Raw genomic sequence first — 20,436 nt, 5'->3', positions numbered from 1 at the left:
TCTCCATTCTTTCCTGTTGAAGAGTGTCGGCTCATTTTTGCCAAGCATCAAACAAATATAACTTGCTTGTTGATCATACACCTGTCTTTGTCTGTTGTTTTCTTATAAATTTCAACTGGCGTGTACAATACATGCTCACACATGTATGTATGTATATATATATATATATATAATGATAATAATAAAGTGACAACAAAAGAATGAGACCTCAATATTAGGTAAATAAAGCATTATTTATATATGTATATAGATAGGACAATCAGTAAGTTGTCATAATAGTGTTTGGAGTGTGGATATGTGTATACATATGAGTACGTACATGCACATATATGTTTGTGTGTGTATGCCCATATACATGTTTGTATGAGTGTGTATGTATGTAGACATTATGAACACAGGAGGTGTTTCTTTTTTCATAAATCTCCTTTTACATAACCACTACATTATAGGGATGTCAAAAAACCGACACCGGCCCCTAAGTGATGGCCTTGAAAAATTCTGTTTAGTCGAATGAATCGAATCCAGCACTTATTTTGGTCTGCTTTGCTGAACTGCTAGGTTATAGGAGCATAAACACCAACACCAGTTATCAAGCAGTGATGGGAGACAGACACACAGACATGAGGAGACACACACATATATATTCGACGGGCTTCTTTCAGTTTCCATCCACCAAAACCACTCACAAGGCTTTGGTCGGTTTGAGACTATAGCAGAAGACACTTGCTCAAGGTGGCACGCAGTGAGATTGAACCCAGAACCATGTGGTTGGGAAGCAAGCCTCTTACTACACATAATATATGACAAAGATGGTGGGATAGGTTGGAAGTATAAGGTAAGTGATGACGTATGAACGGTCAAGGGGCCTTGCAAGTAGGACAGACATGTGAGCAGAAGGACGACTAGTGCGTGTGACTTTTGCATTGGGGCTTTCACTTGGGACAGACATGGTGACCCCGCAAGAGTTCTGGGAAATTGGCGTTCGGTTCTGGCCAGAGGTTAGGTCGGTGTATCCTAAGTGGACAGTATAAATGTTGCGAGAGGACCCATGTGACAGATGAACCAAGCTTTTTAGCCCATTTCACACACCTGCTGTAAAAACCTTTCCAAAACTGACCTCCCCCTGTGCTGGTGCCACGTAAAAAGCACTCAGTCCACTGTGTGGGGTGGTTGGTGTTAGGAGTGCTGCAATTATGAATCTGTGGTTCATGCGTCCTGGCATCTCTTGTGGGTATTTTTCTAGCCAGAAGGTGATCATCGCTTCTATACCCTAATCGTGTGGGATTATATTGTACAAATTCACCACATCGAATGATACTAACAGGGTTCCTTCACTTATTGTCTTCGGGAGGTGCTTTAGCATGTCTAAGTCATCCCTGATGAAGCTTTTCACATATTTTAGAAACGGTTTCAGTAAGATGTCGAGGAAGTTGCTCAAACGGTGGCTTTCACAAACAGGGCCAGCAATGATGGGTCTCAGTTTCAGGTCAGTAGGGGGAGGATCATTGACAACCGATGCTGGTGTGTTTATGTCCCCCCCCCCCATAACTTAGCGGTTCGGCAAAACAGACCGATAGAATAAGTCCTGGGGTGCTCCAGCATGGCCAGTCAAAAGAAAGACTGAAACAAGTAAAAGAGTATATATACATATATAATCGTTTTATGTTCCATATATAATTGTTTGTGTATGTTTGTCAGTCCCTGTGAGATAAAAAATGAAGTGAAAAATTTTCATAAGACTCCTTAGTGCAGGCCCTGGGTGATATTGAACCCTGCCCGGAATGTTATTGGTGTCTACATATGCCTTTACCCACAAGACCACCGAGACACCAACAGAAATTTAGTTAAAAAATGTCATATTTAAACTCCAATTCTATTTGAGCATGTAAAGGACAAACTTGGCTGGGGAAAAATGAATAAGACAAGATAAGGCATATTTGCCTTTTAAATTCTCCCGAAAACTCGCTAATACACATCAGTATCCATCCCTAGACATCAGAAATGTAAAGAAATAAATTAAAATATCTCAGCCAAATGAAAGAGGCTCAGAGAAAATTGGCGGCGGTGCACCAGTACGGCCGCAGCTCTAAGCTGAAACTATAAACAAACAAACAAACATTGTAGGAATTAAATTTCTTTTTAATCAAAAAGGTGTTCTATAATTATTTTTTCAAAAAGGTGTTCTATAATTATTTTTTCAAAAAGGTGTCGTTCTACAATTTATTTTTCAAAAAGGTGTCGTTCTATAATTTTTTTTTTATTGAATTCTGCGAAAAGTTAGGTTTATAAATCCTAATTTTCACGTATAAAATTGCCGCCAGTAAGATGGAACAGTGGTGCTAGAGGTGGAAGGGGCGTTGGGGCGCGACAGGTGGTCGAGGCTGCCTGGGTTCGCGCCCCCCTTCCCCTTTCACTTCTTTCATTGCCGGACCATTGACCCTGGCGGGTTTTTACCTCGCTTTATCATTTTTCCTCCTACTCCAGTCCCCCTCCTACTCCTAACCCTCCTAAATCTCAAAGACGAAATTAATTAAATAAATAATAATTAATTAATTTAAAAAAAACAAAATAAACATACATTTCGTACGAAATACCTGCGGCTAAAGAAATACAGCTAGCTTTACTGATTGAGTGTTTACGAATCGATGTATGTAATTGATACATGTAAAGCCATTCCAGAATCGACCCTCTCTGATTGAAGTAACGTAATTTTAGCCGCTGAAGAATTATGGCTGCAACAAGGTAGGCAAAGAATAGAATCTTTTTTCTTTTTATACCCATTGTCTTTTACCGTCGCCTTTTAATGCGTTTTACACGAACAAATTGACACAAGAGTCTTAATTTTTGGTTTAATGTGAACACCCGGCCATATATATACGTATGTCTATTGGCAAATATTCGGTTGTCCGCGCCGGTCATTACAAGTTTGTGAATCTCCATTTTCTAACTTGAACATATCCTAAGTCGAAAATTAAGCTACTATAAATCAGAACAAAGCAAATGTAATAAATATTTTTGAAAAGAAAACTTTGCTCCAACGAACCGAAAGAGCAATGAAATGTCATTTATCGCCCATTACATCTCGTACAGACAAGTGGGGGGTAAAAACATAGAACGAATGAATATGAGGATGTAATGGCTACTACTGAACATCACTTCCGAGTAGTATCATTTAAATGTGTCTGGCATCAAGCTTATCATTGGATTATCTTTGTTAAGTAAACTGTGGATCTACTGTTTCATAAATCCACCACAGGTGACAAATGTCCATAATAATCTACCTCTGTCCCCAATGGGTCTATAGCCTCACCAAAGTTTCCTTTCTTTGTAGCTTTTTCAATCAGTAATAACCCATTGCCTACTTGGAACTTTCAATGTCTCTTCATCTCTGACTATAAAAACTTGTTTATTTTCTCTTCAATCGCTGCATTTGTCCAGTGTTAAAAATCCTGTTGATGTTTTATATTGTGTTTGTGTAATCAATTGGTGGATATTCTGTTGTTGGAGTTACTGGGCTTTATGTTTGGTTGGGGATTCTAGACCGATTAGTGTAATTCTGGTGTGAGGGCATTTGTGTATCACTCTGCTCTTTTCTCTAGAGTTCTTGGTTTCCTTTCTCTTTTCTATTCCTTGTCCTTCATCTGGAGCCAGTCAGGGGCTACTGGCATCAACCATGTTCGCATGGTGCTCTTTTCATGCCCCAAAGAACAAAAATAAAAATAGGACAGCAGCTGGAAGTGCTCAGGTGTCACTGGGGCAGGCATTGATGATTCAGCGCTTAGGAATGCCTCTGTAGGAGAAAATGTAGACCTTATTAAATATGCAAGGACCCTGAAACTTATGTCCTCTTAGGGGGTTTTTGCTTAATAAAAAAAAAAAATCTCTGTAAATGTAGTAGTGTTAGAGAGGAGAATAATTTGGTTAGGGGATATATTGGCAGCACTATTGAATTTTTTCGAATGCCAAATACTCCAATTCTACTGCATTGGCATATTATATTCAGGATTTGAAGAGGAGGAATATGAGCTATACTAGTGAATGGTTAGGCCTATCCAAAGCCCCCCCCCCTCCTACACACACACACTTTAATGCTAATTTAAACAGATGTATGCTTAAGGGAATCGTACTTGATTTGTAAATGTTTTGGGCCAAACACCTCAATATTTTCTTATGTGCTCCCTTTTCGTAATGATAGGTCTTTCTCTTTAGAGGACAACCTGAGCTGTGATCTTGAACTGAATCTGTAGCAAATTTTCTTTTATTTAAATTTAATTATTGACCATTGAAATGCATATATTTTTCTTTGTTCGACTCGTGTTACCCTTCTAGCTTTTACCACCTTTTATTCGTGCATACCACTTGGGACCCTGTTGTTTTGACCAATTGGAATGTTTATTCATTATACCTTTCAGTTTAGTCAACCATTTCATCAATTGCAGCAGCTTCATAACTAATTCAGTTCTCTGATAGCTTAGTTGTATATCTGATATGCTTCTATAATTACTGTTGTATTGAATAATTATTGATAGATCTAGGTTACTTTAGGTGAGCCTAATAACTGATGGTTTTGCTGTCTTGTTGTTTGTCACTGTTGGTGAGTCCTTGACAGTATACAACTAAGCTATTACTCTACATTAAAAGAAACAGGCCTCTGTAAAGTGCAACACATAACCAACAGTGGGGCTCATTGCTGGTTCCACTCCAGTACCCGGTGTCGTACGATGTGGGGCATAGGCTAATGTACGGAATACAAGCCAAATGATTGAAGTAATAATAATACAGTAAGGTTTTCTTGAAGCATTGACAGGTGTGGTTATGTGATAGACAAGTTTGCTTGCCAACCATTCAGTCCCACTGCAGATATATGTGCGTCTGTGTTGGTGTTTACATCCTCATGAAAGACACAAAATAAGTAGCAGGCTATTCTGGTAAGAAAGCTTAGCAAGAGACTATGTATACATTTTAATTAAAATATATTTCGTTTTTGCTAGATTAGATTAGTTTCATTAAATTACCAAATTTCTCCTCAAACGTTAAATCCACATTTTCCTATCCTGCCCCCGCCCCCACCCCAACATATAATATTCTCTTCCATTCCATAATCCGGTATAGTGTACATTTAAAGACTGGCTTTTGTTTTTCCAATCAGGTTTCAAAGTTGCAAGAAGAGGTGATGAGGAAGACATGGAAAGGTAGGCACACACACACACACTTACACATATATGCAGTCACTACTAGATTCATAATATATACAAACACACACACACAAACTGATGTTCATAGATACATATTCATAATATATACACACAAGCACACACATTACTCGATTCATAATATATACACACAAGCACATACATTACTCGATTCATAATATATACACACATTACTCGATTCATAATATATACACATACATACATTACTCGATTCATAATATATACACACAAGCACACACATTACTAGATTCATAATATATACACACATTACTAGATTCATAATATATACACTACTAGATTCATAATATATACACACAAGCACACACATTACTCGATTCATAATATATACACACAAGCACATACATTACTCGATTCATAATATATACACACAAGCACACACATTACTCGATTCATAATATATATACACACACATTACTTGATTCATATACCTGATATGCTTCTATAATTACTGTTGTATTGAATAATTATTGATAGATCTAGATTAGCAACAGTCAGTGCTACTATCACCAACTGAAAATCTAGGTTACTTTAGGTGAGCCTAATAACTGATGGTATTGGGGTCTTATTGTTTGTCACTTGGTGAATCCTTGACAGTATACAACTAAGCTATTACTGTACATATATATATTTATTCAGTTATTATGTCACATGCTAAAAGAAACAGGCCTCTGTAAAGTGCAACACCTAACCAACAGTGGAGCTCATTGCTGGTTCCACCCCAGTACCCGGTGTTGTACGATGTGGGACATAGGCTAATGTACGGAATACAAGCCAAATGATTGAAGTAATAATACAGTAAGGTTTTCTTGAAGCATTGACAGGTGTGGCTATGTGATAGACAAGTTTGCTTCCCAACCATTGAATCCCCCTGTGCTGGTGCCACGTAAAAAGCACTCAGTCCACTGTGTGGGGTGGTTGGTGTTAGGAGTGCTGCAATTATGAATCTGTGGTTCATGCGTCCTGGCATCTCTTGTGGGTATTTTTCTAGGCAGAAGGTGATCATCGCTTCTATACCCTAATCGTGTGGGATTATATTGTACAAATTCACATCGAATGATACTAACAGGGTTCCTTCACTTATTGTCTTCGGGAGGCGGTTTAGCATGTCTAAGTCATCCCTGATGCAGCTTTTCACATATTTTAGAAACGGTTTGAGTAAGATGTCGAGGAAGTTGCTCAAACGGTGGGCTTCACAAACAGGGCCAGCAATGATGGGTCTCAGTAGGGGGAGGATCATTAATGCATAGGCTTGGAGAAACACTGCAAGCTTTACAAATATCTGGATTTTTGTGTATTTTAGGTAATCCATAGAATAGACTAGGTCTATATTTGAAGAGGATAAGTTTTAAAGAGTCTTCTGTGGGTTGTATTGTATTCATAGTAAATATTATCTTCCATCGTGGAGAATATTCACTTTTTGTAGTATTCTGTGTCCATCACCACTACCGCACTTCCTTTGTCGGCTTCTTTAATGGTGTGGTTTATATCATTCTGTAACTCGATTAGGTTTTTACATTAAGGTTGGATTTAATTTGTAGGGTATTGAAAGGAAAACTGGTAATGTGTTCACAAAAAGCACGAAGTGCTTTATTTCTACCTTTTGTAGGACGGCATTCGCTTTTGACTATAGACTCATCTTCACTGGTGTAGTTTTACATGAACAAATTGACACAAGAGTCTTAATTTTTGGTTTAATGTGAACACCCGGCCATATATACGTATGTATATTGGCAAATATTGGGTTGTCCGTAAAGTTCATGCCGGTCATTACAATTTTGGGGATTTCTTACTCTTACATGCATATCGTTTCTACATATTTAACATTACTAGATTCATAATATATACACACACTACTCCTTCGAAATGCGGAGTAGACGGGACAACTGATGAAGGGAAATTTAAACGTGTCGCCTCTCTGTTTTCCTTCGCTCTTCAATAAAAACGTTTGTTTCCTTCTTGTGATGTCCTGCACCCATGCATGCATATGATAGAACGCCATGTTTTATCATAATTTAGTTTCCACAATGTATAAATATGATTACATACTATACAATTAGTTTCTACAACATTTAAATATGATAATTTAGTTTCCAAGTATGATCACTTACTCACAGTAAGTGAAATATATGTATAAACAATAACAAGCAGACATTGTTTTTTAATTTTTTATTGACACTTTAATATTTCATCGTCTTGTATTTTCGTATATTCAGAGCCAGGAACTTATCAATTTGAAGCTAACTTCTTTGTCCAGTCCTCCAGAGTAACTGCTTGGTTTCTGGAGAAGAAGAAGAATATAAGAAACGAACAAGACATTTTGTTAATTAAAATAAATTAATAAAATAAAGTGTCTATTTTATTTAATTTAAAGTATGATAATTTAGTGTTTACGATGTTTAAATATGATTACATAATATATATTTAGATTCTACAACATTTAAGTTTGATGATTTAGTGTCTATAATGATTTGATTCTACAACATTTAAGTTTGATGATTTAGTGTCTATAATGATTACATTCTACAACATTTAAGTTTGATGATTTAGTGTCTATAATGATTACATTCTATATGATTAGATTCTACAACATTTAAGTATGATAATTTAGTGTCTATAATGATTAGATTCTACAACATTTAAGTTTGATGATTTAGATTCCATAATGATTACATTCTACAACATTTAAGTTTGATGATTTAGTGTCTATAATGATTACATTCTATATGATTAGATTCTACAACATTTAAGTATGATAATTTAGTGTCTATAATGATTAGATTCTACAACATTTAAGTTTGATGATTTAGTGTCTATAATGATTAGATTCTACAACATTTAAGTTCGATGATTTAGTGTCTATAATGATTACATTCTACAACATATAAGTTTGATGATTTAGTGTCTATAATGATTAGATTCTACAACATTTAAGTTTGATGATTTAGTGTCTATAATGATTAGACTCTACAACATTTAAGTTTGATGATTTAGTGTCTATAATGATTAGATTCTACAACATTTAAGTTTGATGATTTAGTGTCTATAATGATTAGATTCTACAACATTTAAGTTTGATGATTTAGTGTCTATAATGATTAGATTCTACAACATTTAAGTTCGATGATTTAGTGTCTATAATGATTACATTCTTCAAGTTTGATGATTTAGTGTCTATAATGATTACAGTCTATATGATTAGATTCTACAACATTTAAGTTTGATGATTTAGTGTCTATAATGATTAGATTCTACAACATTTAAGTTCGATGATTTAGTGTCTATAATGATTACATTCTTCAAGTTTGATGATTTAGTGTCTATAATGATTACAGTCTATATGATTAGATTCTACAACATTTAAGTTTGATGATTTAGTGTCTATAATGATTAGATTCTACAACATTTAAGTTCGATGATTTAGTGTCTATAATGATTACATTCTACAACATTTAAGTTTGATGATTTAGTGTGTATAATGATTAGATTCTACAACAGTTAAGTATGATAATTTAGTTTCTAAGAAAGTGAAATATATGTATAAATAATAACAAACAGACATTGTTTTTTAACTCTTTATTGGCACATTAATATTGTCATCGTCTTGTATTTTATTATATTCAGGTCCAGGAACTTGTCAGTTTGAATCTAACTTCTTTGTCCAGTCCTCCAGAGTAACTGCTTGGTTTCTGGAGATGAAAAAGAAACCAAGAAGGCATCCTGTATGTGTATTTTGTTGATGAAAATAAATTGATATAATAAAAAGTGTGTCTATTTTATTTAATTTAAAGTATGATAATTTAGTTTCTATAATCTTTAGATATGATTACATACTATATATGTAGATTCTACAACTTTTATATAAAAGGACTCTCGCCTTCTTCCCAGGTTAGGAGTCTTCCACCATGTTCTCCCACTGATCGACTAGTGTGTGTGTGTATGTATATATATATTATGAACCTAGTAAAGTGTGTATATATTATGAATGGAGTAATGTATGTGTGTATATATTATGGATCTAGTAATGTGTGTGTGTGTGTATATATTACTAGCAGAAATGGCCGGGTTATAGAATATAATGAAATCTAAAAACGCAGTCTAGACATTAAGTGGAATGCCAGTCTCTCATCTAGGAGGGCCTTGAAATCAATGTTACCAACTGGGGACTATGTGTGTCGTAGTGATAATAAAAAGACCCAAAGGAGGTCTGCAACGAAATAATTTTACTCAACACTTTGCAAGTGAATCAGTGGAGGCAAAGATGCGTCTCATTTACTTGACAATTTATGCACCACATTGCAGAAATCACAATGTAAGTATATCTGAAAGGGTAGTCTTACACTGTTCTACCGTTGAGTTACAAATAGTGCTCATCAAAAATATATAAATTTTCATGGGAGCTATGGCCGTTATATATAGAATATAATTTCATAAAGATACGTAGTTTTGGATAAGAAAACAAATGACTAATTTGGGTGTATGTATGTATATACATGTATCATCATCGTTTAACGTCCGCTTTCCATGCTAGCATGGGTTGGACGACTTGACTGAGGACTGGTGAAACCGGATGGCAACACCAGGCTCCAATCTGGATGTATACATATACATCTCTCTCTGAGAGTATCGAAATGTGATTGTTTCAGTTAGTAGAATACTTTCATTGTGAAAGTATTTGACATTAGTGTTTTTGTTTCACTTTTGACAAGTAATACTTAAATAATGGAGGAGATATTATGTTGCCGTGTGCTCGAACTCTGCAAGAAGTTAATAATTTTTTTTTGACTAAAACGCAAATGGAACCCTAAGTAAGGCATGTGTAAAATTTGAATGAAATTGGTTGCATAGTTTTAGGGATTCACACAGACAGACATTCTCATTTTTATATATATAGATGAATCGAGTAATGTGTCTGCTTGTGTGTATATATTATGAATCGAGTAATGTATGTGCTTGTGTGTATATATTATGAATCGAGTAATGTATGTGCTTGTGTGTATATATTATGAATCGAGTAATGTATGTGCTTGTGTGTATATATTATGAATCGAGTAATGTATGTGCTTGTGTGTATATATTATGAATCGAGTAATGTATGTGCTTGTGTGTATATATTATGAATCGAGTAATGTATGTGCTTGTGTGTATATATTATGAATCAAGTAATGTATGTGCTTGTGTGTATATATTATGAATCTAGTAATATGTGTGTGTGTGTGTGTGTGTATTATGAATCTAGTAGTGTGTGTGTATATATTATGAATCTAGTAATATGTGTGTGTGTATTATGAATCTAGTAATGTGTGTGTGTATATATTATGAATCGAGTAATGTATGTGCTTGTGTGTATGTATTATTAATCTAGTAATGTGTGTGTATATATATTATGAATGGAGTAATGTATGTATATATTATGAATCTAGTATTGTGTGTATATATTATGAACATCAGTTTGTATATATTATGAATCTAGTAGTGACTGCATATGTGTGTGTGTGCCTACCTTTCCCACATCGTACAACACCGGGTACTGGAGTGGGACCAGCAATGAGCTCCACTGTTGGTTAGGTGTTGCACTTTACAGAGGCCTATTTCTTTTAGCATGTGACATAATAACTGAATAAATATATATATGTACAGTAATAGCTTAGTTGTATACTGTCAAGGATTCACCAACAGTGACAAACAACAAGACCCCAATACCATCCGTTATTAGGCTCACCTAAAGTAACCTAGATTTTCAGTTGGTGATAGTAGCACTGACTGTTGCTAATCTAGATCTATCAATAATTATTCAATACAACAATAATTATAGAAGCATATCAGGTATATGAATCAAGTAATGTGTGTGTGTATATATATTATGAATCGAGTAATGTGTGTGTATATATTATGAATCTAGTAATGTATGTGCTTGTGTGTATATATTACAAATCAAGCAATGTATGTGTATATATTATGAATCTAGTAGTGTGTGTGCTTGTGTGTATATATTATGAATCTAGTAATGTATGTATGTATATATTATGAATCTAGTAATGTGTGTGTATATATATTATGAATTGAGTAATGTATGTGCTTGTGTGTATATATTATGAATCAAGTATTGTGTGTATATATTATGAATCGAGTAATGTGTGTGCTTGTGTATATATATTATGAATCGAGTAATGTATGTGCTTGTGTGTATATATTATGAATATGTATCTATGAACATCAGTTTGTGTGTGTGTGTGTATGTTTGTATATATTATGAATCTAGTAGTGACTGCATATATGTGTAAGTGTGTGTGTGCCTACCTTTCCATGTCTTCCTCATCACCTCTTCTTGCAACTTTGAAACCTGATTGGAAAAACAAAAGCCAGTCTTTAAATGTACACTATACCGAATTATGGAATGGAAGAGAATATTCTATGTGGGGGCAGGATAGGAAAATGTGGATTTAACGTTTGAGGAGAAATTTGGTAATTTAAGGAAACAAATCTAATCTAGCAAAAACGAAATATATTTTAATTAAAATGTATACATAGGCTCTTGCTAAGCTTTCTTACCAGAATAGCCTGCTACTTATTTTGTGTCTTTCATGAGGATGTAAACACCAACACAGACGCACATATATCTGCAGTGGGACTGAATGGTTGGCAAGCAAACTTGTCTATCACATAACCACACCTGTCAATGCTTCAAGAAAACCTTACTGTATTATTATTACTTCAATCATTTGGCTTGTATTCCGTACATTAGCCTATGCCCCACATCGTACGACACCGGGTACTGGAGTGGAACCAGCAATGAGCCCCACTGTTGGTTATGTGTTGCACTTTACAGAGGCCTGTTTCTTTTAATGTAGAGTAATAGCTTAGTTGTATACTGTCAAGGACTCACCAACAGTGACAAACAACAAGACAGCAAAACCATCAGTTATTAGGCTCACCTAAAGTAACCTAGATCTATCAATAATTATTCAATACAACAGTAATTATAGAAGCATATCAGATATACAACTAAGCTATCAGAGAACTGAATTAGTTATGAAGCTGCTGCAATTGATGAAATGGTTGACTAAACTGAAAGGTATAATGAATAAACATTCCAATTGGTCAAAACAACAGGGTCCCAAGTGGTATGCACGAATAAAAGGTGGTAAAAGCTAGAAGGGTAACACGAGTCGAACAAAGAAAAATATATGCATTTCAATGGTCAATAATTAAATTTAAATAAAAGAAAATTTGCTACAGATTCAGTTCAAGATCACAGCTCAGGTTGTCCTCTAAAGAGAAAGACCTATCATTACGAAAAGGGAGCACATAAGAAAATATTGAGGTGTTTGGCCCAAAACATTTACAAATCAAGTACGATTCCCTTAAGCATACATCTGTTTAAATTAGCATTAAAGTGTGTGTGTGTAGGAGGGGGGGGGGGCTTTGGATAGGCCTAACCATTCACTAGTATAGCTCATATTCCTCCTCTTCAAATCCTGAATATAATATGCCAATGCAGTAGAATTGGAGTATTTGGCATTCGAAAAAATTCAATAGTGCTGCCAATATATCCCCTAACCAAATTATTCTCCTCTCTAACACTACTACATTTACAGAGATTTTTTTTTTTTTATTAAGCAAAAACCCCCTAAGAGGACATAAGTTTCAGGGTCCTTGCATATTTAATAAGGTCTACATTTTCTCCTACAGGGGCATTCCTAAGCGCTGAATCATCAATGCCTGCCCCAGTGACACCTGAGCACTTCCAGCTGCTGTCCTATTTTTATTTTTGTTCTTTGGGGCATGAAAAGAGCACCATGCGAACGTGGTCGATGCCAGTAGCCCCTGACTGGCTCCAGATGAAGGACAAGGAATAGAAAAGAGAAAGGAAACCAAGAACTCTAGAGAAAAGAGCAGAGTGATACACAAATGCCCTCACACCAGAATTACACTAATCGGTCTAGAATCCCCAACCAAACATAAAGCCCAGTAACTCCAACAACAGAATATCCACCAATTGATTACACAAACACAATATAAAACATCAACAGGATTTTTAACACTGGACAAATGCAGCGATTGAAGAGAAAATAAACAAGTTTTTATAGTCAGAGATGAAGAGACATTGAAAGTTCCAAGTAGGCAATGGGTTATTACTGATTGAAAAAGCTACAAAGAAAGGAAACTTTGGTGAGGCTATAGACCCATTGGGGACAGAGGTAGATTATTATGGACATTTGTCACCTGTGGTGGATTTATGAAACAGTAGATCCACAGTTTACTTAACAAAGATAATCCAATGATAAGCTTGATGCCAGACACATTTAAATGATACTACTCGGAAGTGATGTTCAGTAGTAGCCATTACATCCTCATATTCATTCGTTCTATGTTTTTACCCCCCACTTGTCTGTACGAGATGTAATGGGCGATAAATGACATTTCATTGCTCTTTCGGTTCGTTGGAGCAAAGTTTTCTTTTCAAAAATATTTATTACATTTGCTTTGTTCTGATTTATAGTAGCTTAATTTTCGACTTAGGATATGTTCAAGTTAGAAAATGGAGATTCACAAACTTGTAATGACCGGCGCGGACAACCGAATATTTGCCAATAGACATACGTATATATATGGCCGGGTGTTCACATTAAACCAAAAATTAAGACTCTTGTGTCAATTTGTTCGTGTAAAACGCATTAAAAGGCGACGGTAAAAGACAATGGGTATAAAAAGAAAAAAGATTCTATTCTTTGCCTACCTTGTTGCAGCCATAATTCTTCAGCGGCTAAAATTACGTTACTTCAATCAGAGAGGGTCGATTCTGGAATGGCTTTACATGTATCAATTACATACATCGATTCGTAAACACTCAATCAGTAAAGCTAGCTGTATTTCTTTAGCCGCAGGTATTTCGTACGAAATGTATGTTTATTTTGTTTTTTTTAAATTAATTAATTATTATTTATTTAATTAATTTCGTCTTTGAGATTTAGGAGGGTTAGGAGTAGGAGGGGGACTGGAGTAGGAGGAAAAATGATAAAGCGAGGTAAAAACCCGCCAGGGTCAATGGTCCGGCAATGAAAGAAGTGAAAGGGGAAGGGGGGCGCGAACCCAGGCAGCCTCGACCACCTGTCGCGCCCCAACGCCCCTTCCACCTCTAGCACCACTGTTCCATCTTACTGGCGGCAATTTTATACGTGAAAATTAGGATTTATAAACCTAACTTTTCGCAGAATTCAATAAAAAAAAAATTATAGAACGACACCTTTTTGAAAAATAAATTGTAGAACGACACCTTTTTGAAAAAATAATTATAGAACACCTTTTTGAAAAAATAATTATAGAACACCTTTTTGATTAAAAAGAAATTTAATTCCTACAATGTTTGTTTGTTTGTTTATAGTTTCAGCTTAGAGCTGCGGCCGTACTGGTGCACCGCCGCCAATTTTCTCTGAGCCTCTTTCATTTGGCTGAGATATTTTAATTTATTTCTTTACATTTCTGATGTCTAGGGATGGATACTGATGTGTATTAGCGAGTTTTCGGGAGAATTTAAAAGGCAAATATGCCTTATCTTGTCTTATTCATTTTTCCCCAGCCAAGTTTGTCCTTTACATGCTCAAATAGAATTGGAGTTTAAATATGACATTTTTTAACTAAATTTCTGTTGGTGTCTCGGTGGTCTTGTGGGTAAAGGCATATGTAGACACCAATAACATTCCGGGCAGGGTTCAATATCACCCAGGGCCTGCACTAAGGAGTCTTATGAAAATTTTTCACTTCATTTTTTATCTCACAGGGACTGACAAACATACACAAACAATTATATATGGAACATAAAACGATTATATATGTATATATACTCTTTTACTTGTTTCAGTCTTTCTTTTGACTGGCCATGCTGGAGCACCCCAGGACTTATTCTATCGGTCTGTTTTGCCGAACCGCTAAGTTATGGGGGGGGGGGGACATAAACACACCAGCATCGGTTGTCAATGATCCTCCCCCTACTGACCTGAAACTGAGACCCATCATTGCTGGCCCTGTTTGTGAAAGCCACCGTTTGAGCAACTTCCTCGACATCTTACTGAAACCGTTTCTAAAATATGTGAAAAGCTTCATCAGGGATGACTTAGACATGCTAAAGCACCTCCCGAAGACAATAAGTGAAGGAACCCTGTTAGTATCATTCGATGTGGTGAATTTGTACAATATAATCCCACACGATTAGGGTATAGAAGCGATGATCACCTTCTGGCTAGAAAAATACCCACAAGAGATGCCAGGACGCATGAACCACAGATTCATAATTGCAGCACTCCTAACACCAACCTGGCAGTGAAACATGGGCTGTAACTGCTGAGGACATGCGTAAGCTCACAAGGAATGAAGCCAGTATGCTCCGTTGGATGTGTAATGTCAGTGTGCATACCTGTCAGAGTGTAAGTATCTTGAGAGAAAAGCTGAACATAAGAAGCATCAGTTGTGGTGTGCAAGAGAGACGATTGCGCTGGTATTGACATGTGGTGACGATGGATGAGGATAGCTGCGTAAAAAAGTGCCACAATCTAACAGTTGAGGGAACCCGTGGAAGAGGTAGGCCCAGGAAGACCTGTGCTGAGGTGGTGAGGCAAGACCTAAGAACATTGGGCCTCACCGAGGCGATGACTACTGAATGAGACCTTTGGAAATGTGCTGTGCGTGAGAAGACCCAGCAAGCCAGGTGAGATCGTTGCCAGTGCTCCTGGACTGGCTCTTGTGCAGGTGGCACATATAAGACACCATTTTGAGCGTGGCCATTGCCAGTACCACCTGACTGGCCTTCGTGCGGGTGACACGTAAAAGCACCGACTACACTCTCTGAGTGGTTGGCGTTAGGAAGGGCATCCAGCTGTAGAAACTCTGCCAAATTAGATTGGAGCCTGGTGTTGCCATCTGGTTTCACCAGTCCTCAGTCAAATCGTCCAACCCATGCTAGCATGGAAAGCGGACGTTAAACGATGATGATGACACTATAATACAAAAGCAGTCTATACGCTGTTAGAAACTGCAGCCAAATCGCCTTCCTTCTTTGAACGAAGGACAAACGAGATCAGGTTAGTATTAGATGCAAACAGGATGGTCACATTTGGAACTCTACATTATCATTGGTTCTGCTGGATCTGGACTGACCTGGGGTTAAACAACCATAGCCACGAATACTAGCTACTATACTATACATTAGCAATTGTAGGGAAAGAGAGAGAGAGAGAGAGAGAAAGAGAGAGATAGAGAGAGAAAGAGAGAGAGAGAGAGATTGACAATGAGAGGAAGATAGGGGTGGGTGAACAGAAAGTGTTCCTAAAATTTCATTTTTTACAAAGAGTTTGTGTATGTCTTGTTGTAATTGAGGAAGCTTTCTGTTGTGTGAGTTCAAACCTTGCTGAAGTCAGCTTTGCTTTTATCCCTGTGGGGTTGAGAAATAACCCCCACCCCAGTCTTCGACAAAAGAAATCAATAGATTCACGACAAGGCTTACAAAGAATACGTTCTGGGGTCGATTCGTTCGATTGAAGGCGGTGCTCCAGCATGGCTACAGTCAAATTAGTATGTGTGTGTGTGTGTGTGTGTGTGTGTGTGTGTACATTTAGATGTACGACTACTGCTGCGTGAGCCCAGTCTGTTTTTATGGGATTCAGTCAGTTTCCAGTTCAGTGATTCAACAGCCACTCTACTAAGAGTTACAAGTTAGTATATTACTGAGTATATACTATAAAGAAAAATACCCTATTATGAAACAGGTACAGTAGGGTCCCACTTATGTAATTAGCGGCAGTAGAAGGATTTCGAGTAACTCTGATTATTCATGCAATTGGCAAACAAAATCTCCCCGTGTGGTTTTGCTAATTTAAACTTATATAGCAAGGGAGATAACTCCAATTCGACCAGTTGATCAGAAACTGCATAGAGATGGCAACCCAAAGCATAAATACATGTTTTCTGGCTAGAAATAGCAGCCAAATCTCCTTCAAATAACACCCTACTCTCTTATCTATGTATATATATATATGAGCCAATGAGGGAGGCGTCTACATGGTAGCTAGACATGCTAGAAATAGCAACCAAATCTCCCTCAAATCATACCCTACTCTCTTATCTATGTATATTTGTATGTATGAGCCAATGAGGGAGGCCTCTACATGGTAGCTAGACCTGCTAGAAATAGCAACCAAATCTCCCTCAAATCACACCCTACTCTCTTATCTATGTATATATGTATGTATTGAGATGCTTGAACAGAGACGCGTAGATATGTGCTGCATCCAGGAAGTAAGATGGAGAGGAGGTTCCTCACAGGCAAAGAACATAGGTACAAGATTTTCTGGGCAGGGAACACTGACGGGGTCGGGGGCGTAAGAATACTTCTAGCAGAGAAATGGGTGGATAAGATAATCGAGGTAGTTAGAGTATGTGACAGAGTACTTAAGATTAGACTAGTGCTTCATCATAGATTAGCTACTGTCATCTCAGCCTATGCCCCTCAGCCGGGGCTCCCGGATGGGCTGAAAGACCAATTCTATGACACCCTCTTGCAAACTACCTCGTCGACGAGTGACAGGGACCTTCTCTTTGTGGCTGGAGACTTCAATGGTCATGTCGGAGGTCGTGCTGGAGGCTTCCATGGCATACATGGAGGCTATGCCTTCGATTACCGCAACGAGGAGGGAACCAGACTGCTGGAGTTCTGTGATGCAACCGATCTTATGGTCTGCAATACCAACTTCAGGAAACCTGACAATCACCTAGTCACCTACCGATCTGGCAGACACTGTAGCCAAATCGACTACATCCTCGCCAGAAATAGGGAAAGAGAGCGGCTTATAAATGCCAAAACCTTCCCTGGCGAAGAATGTATCCCACAACATAGATTAGTAGATAGCGACTTCAGGATCAAGGCAAAATGGGTGCCCAGAAGTAGACCGGCTTGGAGGAGAAGGGTGTGGAAGCTTAAAGACCCTACAAATGGACAGAGACTTAGAGACAAGTTACTTGAAGCATTTGACAAAATAGAAGGGCATATAGCATTATACAACGTGGAAGACAATTGGAGATTTCTGCGGGAAAACCTGTTGAGAGCCACCGACCAGATCTGTGGCTGGTGTAAGGTCCCCTCTCGACCCAGAGTAACGTGGTGGTGGAACAAGGAGGTAGACAGGGCTATTAGACAAAAGAAACAGGCTTGGAAGGACTGGAAGAAGGGTGGTAGCAGGGAATTGTACCATTCTGCCAGAACGGAAGCTAGGCGACAGGTTTATTTAGCCAGAGGGGAAGCAGATAAGAAAAGATTTCCCAATGTTCTGCGCCGTGAGGACCAAAGACTAGAGGTATTTCGTGTTGCAAGACAGTGTAGGAGAGAGAATAGTGATGTCGTAGGAGAGAAATGTGTTCGCATGGATGATGGTATGCTTGCACTAAATGAGGCTGCAAAGAAAGAGGTCTGGAGATGCCACTACGATAGATTGCTTAATAAAGAGAATGAATGGGAGAAAGAGAGCCTGCCATATGTCGACCCAACAGAGGGACCAGCTTTCCGAGTTGATAGTACCAGGGTAGATAAAGCAATTAAGAGTATGAAGACAGGGAAAGCCCCCGGCCCATCAGGAATCACTGCAGAGATGCTCAAAATATCTGGCAGTGTTGGCTACAGCATAGTCACCCGTATTACGAACCAGGTGTTGCACGAAGGAGTCATACCCAATGACTGGTGTAGCAGCACCATAGTCAACTGCTACAAAGGTAAAGGTGACGCTTTAGATACAAATAACTACAGAGGCATCAAGCTGTTAGATCAGGTTATGAAAGTTACGGAGAGGGTCATAGCCCAACTAATTAGGGAGCGAATCAATTTAGATGAGATGCAGTCTGGGTTCGTGCCAGGTAAAAGCACTACTGATGCCATATTTCTAGTAAGACAGCTGCAGGAGAAATACCTAACCAAGGATAAACCTCTGTACCTGGCTTTCGTTGAAATGGAGAAAGCCTTTGACAGGGTCCCCCGATCCCTTATCTGGTGGTCAATGAGGAAACTTGGGATATAAGAACGGTTAGTGAGAGCTGTGCGAGCCATGTACAGAGATGCTGCCAGTAAGGTGAGGGTTGGAAATGAGTACAGCAATGAATTCCGGGTAGAGGTAAGTGTCCACCAAGGTTCCGTCCTCAGCCCCCTCCTATTTATCATAGTCCTCCAGGCAATCACAGAGGAATTCAAGACAGGTTGCCCCTGGGAGCTCCTCTGTGCTGATGACCTTGCACTAATTGCGGAGTCACTTTCAGAACTAGAGAAGTTTCGGGTGTGGAAGCAAGGACTAGAATCGAAGGGCCTTAGAGTCAACCTAGCTAAAACCAAAATCGTAATAAGTAGGAAGGTAGATAAAACACAAACCCCTTCAGGTAGATGGACCTGCTCAGTATGTAGAAAAGGAGTAGGTAGTAACTCTATAAGATGTACCCGGTGCAAGCTATGGACACATAAGAGGTGCAGCAATATCAAAGGCAGGTTAACTAGGAAGTTAGTTTTTGTATGTGGCAGATGTTCAGGTGCAATAAACACTGTAAACAAACAGGAAACAACTTCTATCTCATTCCAGGGAGAAAAACTAGAGGTAGTCGATAGCTTCCGCTATCTGGGTCACCAAATTAGTAGTGGGGGTGGGTGCGCTGAAAGTGTAGCTGCTAGAATAAGAATAGCCTGGGCAAAGTTTAGAGAGCTCTTACCTCTGCTGGCGACAAAGGGACTCTCACTCAGAGTAAAAGGCAGACTGTATGACGCATGTGTACGAACAGCCATGCTACATGGCAGTGAAACATGGGCTGTAACTGCTGAGGACATGCGTAAGCTCACAAGGAATGAAGCCAGTATGCTCCGTTGGATGTGTAATGTCAGTGTGCATACCTGTCAGAGTGTAAGTATCTTGAGAGAAAAGCTGAACATAAGAAGCATCAGTTGTGGTGTGCAAGAGAGACGATTGCGCTGGTATTGACATGTGGTGACGATGGATGAGGATAGCTGCGTAAAAAAGTGCCACAACCTAACAGTTGAGGGAACCCGTGGAAGAGGTAGGCCCAGGAAGACCTGTGCTGAGGTGGTGAGGCAAGACCTAAGAACATTGGGCCTCACCGAGGCGATGACTACTGACCGAGACCTTTGGAAATGTGCTGTGCGTGAGAAGACCCAGCAAGCCAG

General features: G+C 38.1%; 1 protein-coding gene and 2 long non-coding RNA genes across 11 annotated transcripts in view; 2 read left to right on the top strand and 1 right to left on the bottom strand.

The window, feature by feature from the left end:
• LOC149130881 (uncharacterized) overlaps window positions 1–20,436 on the bottom strand; it is a 78,177-nt gene that overhangs the window by 5,110 nt on the left and 52,631 nt on the right. For 3 of the 9 annotated variants that reach the window (XR_016238682.1, XR_016238680.1, XR_016238679.1), the window contains exons 2-4: window positions 11,532–11,574; window positions 8,792–8,920; window positions 7,386–7,512 (exon numbers count right to left, since the gene is read on the bottom strand). The exons of 1 other annotated variant lie outside the window; for it this stretch is intronic. The gene's annotated coding sequence lies outside the window, so the exon portion shown is untranslated. Of the gene's footprint in view, window positions 1–7,385; window positions 7,513–8,791; window positions 8,921–11,531; window positions 11,575–13,971; window positions 15,107–20,436 lie in introns of those variants that run through there. 5 more of the 9 variants (XR_016238685.1, XR_016238684.1, XR_016238683.1 and 2 more) reach the window with 3 other exon arrangements.
• The window catches only part of LOC149130882 (uncharacterized), an 87,140-nt gene that overhangs the window by 25,969 nt on the left and 40,735 nt on the right, over window positions 1–20,436 (top strand). The window lies entirely within an intron of this gene.
• LOC149130883 (uncharacterized) lies at window positions 2,222–8,996 on the top strand. The gene is made up of 3 exons (XR_016238686.1): window positions 2,222–2,742; window positions 5,150–5,192; window positions 8,856–8,996. It is a non-coding gene; the product is annotated as an uncharacterized LOC149130883 (long non-coding RNA).

Source organism: Octopus bimaculoides, chromosome 27, assembly GCF_046866305.1.
Source record: "Octopus bimaculoides isolate indiv1 chromosome 27, ASM4686630v1, whole genome shotgun sequence".
In the NCBI taxonomy this organism is placed as follows: Eukaryota; Metazoa; Mollusca; class Cephalopoda; order Octopoda; family Octopodidae; genus Octopus; species Octopus bimaculoides.
The sequence above is the reverse complement of the archived record's forward strand: the minus strand, read 5'-3'. Positions and strand labels throughout refer to the sequence as shown.